The following is a 2,625-nucleotide window of genomic DNA, read 5'->3' on the forward strand; positions in this document are numbered from 1 at the left end:
AGAAAGATTAAAAAATTTATATCTCATGTATCCTTTTGTAGAAAGCTCCTGGATAATGAGCTTGCCTAAAACAAAGGAGAAAGTAATAAAGAGAAAGACATAGGATGTAAAAAACAAAGGATTCAATATAGGAAGACAGAGAAAAGAGGTTCTATGAAAATAGCTATTCTTTAGGCTTAGAGAGCAACCAGTCCAATTGGAGAAATAGCATGGAGACTATGGAGGGTTTTGAGAGGAACAAATAAAAATGAAGTATTTGGAATGTTTGGACATTTGAAAAAAGTTGACAGCTGACAAATGTGTCTGACTTGGGGAAAAAAAAGTGATAGGTAAGTGGAAAACTAAGCAAATGAAACAAATAATAGTTATTAACTTGAGAAAGACATTTTTGCAAGTATAGATGAAGAATATGTAGCCATAATGATATTTTAAACACTGACTACTGATTTAAATATATACTTCAATTGGGAGAAAATAATGTGTGTGTGTTTTGGGAAGTGGGGAGGAAGGCTGATGTGTAAGAGAGTTGCATTCTCAATTACTGTGATAGGAATTAAAATGATAATTTTTGGAAATCGATTGGTCAAGAGAATAGCCACATAAACTTCATATTTAGAGCTTAAACTACTACAAGAGTTGGAACAGTGACTTATGAGGTGTGAGGTTAGAGCAAATTTCACCAGATTTTCTTTTGTTAGGAGCTGGAAAGTAAATATTTTAGGTTTTATTGGTCATACGGTTTTTGGTGTCATAAGGTGAAAAGCGGTCATTGACGATTCAGGAATGACTGGATGTGGCTGTGTTCCAAAAAAGCTTTATTTATGAAAGTAGAAGGTGGGATGGATTTTGCCTGTGGGCTGTAGTTTGCTAACTTCTTGACTTCTAGAGGGCAAAGGGTGGTGGGACAGGGATAGTTTTCCCTTTCTTATTCAAGCTCGTTTATTAGACATCCCTGCCTTTCCCCACCTTGAATGTAGAGTAAATACAGAGTAATTTCCTATATTGCTCCTCATGTTAGTCCCCCTTCTTTTAAACTGCTGAGATCTTAGTTTAGACTCTTGTCTGGATCAAAGCACTTACTTCTTATCCAATATTTGGACCCCAAAATGTGTGTCCAAGTTAATGTTTATTTGTAAAGAGTTTGTCCTGTAGATTAATCTGAAGTAACTAAATACATTCTGGAAATATTGATCCTCTTTATATATTTTTCCAAGTTCTACCTGAAATAACTGCCTCCCTAAGAAGCTGTTCCTAGTTTCTCTCTACCAGCCTCTCATGCAACAAGCCAAGCAGAGGTGATTTATCTGTCTTTTGGGAGAGGTTGAGTTTTGGGGTCAGTAAGTCCTGAATTTGAATCTATACCCTAATATATCCTTGTTATATGATCTTTGATAATGTTTTTATCCTGTCTGAGCCTTTGGTTTTTCTTACCTGTAAATACTCGATATGTTTCTTTATAGGGTTGAAAGTGGTTTAATATTGTTTTCTTCCCTTCTCTTCCCTTTTAACACTTAACATCACTCAACCGTACATTATAGTCATTTGTGTGCTTCTTTTATTCCCCCACCTTTAGTAGTGTGAGCTCAGATTGTGTTTTCCTCATCTTAAATATCCTGAAGTGTAGTGCTCAGTAAGCATTGCTTTAGTTGAATTAAGGAAGTATCTCAGTGTTGATTTTTAGCTGAAGAATTCTGATTTTATGATAAAATTAGAGAAATTTTGTGTTCTGCAGTTTGCCTGTTCCCTAATCTTTGTTCCATGGTCTATTTTTATTAGTTCAGTTCTGTTTTCTCCCACATGGCAAAGGAGGTGCAGCGTTGGAGAGGGAAATACTGTGACTTGATTTTTCTTTTGATGGGGACCAAGCCATATGTTTGTATTGAGTCAGCTACTCTAAGCTCTGAATTCTCAATCAGATGGTCAGCAGTGTTTAATTGAATTCCCAATATGTGTAAGGCTACACTGGGTGTTGTCACTTTAGGGAGGTGTGACCATCTGGAAGAGTTTTTTTTAAAGAACTAGAATATGAGAATATGTCTCTGTATCTAAATTAAAATAGTACTAATTTTGGCAAAGTAAATAGCTGGCATAAATGCTGTCTTTTGCCCCCCCACCCTTATCATTCTTTCTTTCAGTCTCCAAGAAATGGCATCCTTTCTTGCTATAGCTTCAGTGGTGTACTTTTTCCTTTATTTCTTTCCTTCTTAATTACTGGTAATTTGTGTAATGCAAGACTGATTTTTTATATTCTTTTCTAATTTTAGATCTGTATATCTGTACCAGAATTCTGAGATACCCCCCTAAGATTCATTTATTTGTTTATTTTTTTGGCCACACCTGCAGCATGCAGAAGTTCCTGGGCTGGGGATCAAACCCAAGCTACAGCAGCTACCTGAGCTGCTAACGTGATAATACCAGATCCTTTACTTGCTGAGACACATGGGAATTCCACCCCCTCCACAAGATTTCTTGCCGTAGTCTCTAGGACTGTAAATATGATGGTTGTTACTCCCTTGATTATGTTAGATTCCATAGAAAAAGGGATTTTGAGGTAAATTAAGGTAATTAATCAACTGACTTTAAGATGGTGAGATTATTAGAATTCCTTGTGGCCTGGCGATTAAG

This window comes from Phacochoerus africanus, chromosome 7 (genome assembly GCF_016906955.1).
Source record: "Phacochoerus africanus isolate WHEZ1 chromosome 7, ROS_Pafr_v1, whole genome shotgun sequence".
Lineage (NCBI taxonomy): Eukaryota > Metazoa > Chordata > Mammalia > Artiodactyla > Suidae > Phacochoerus > Phacochoerus africanus.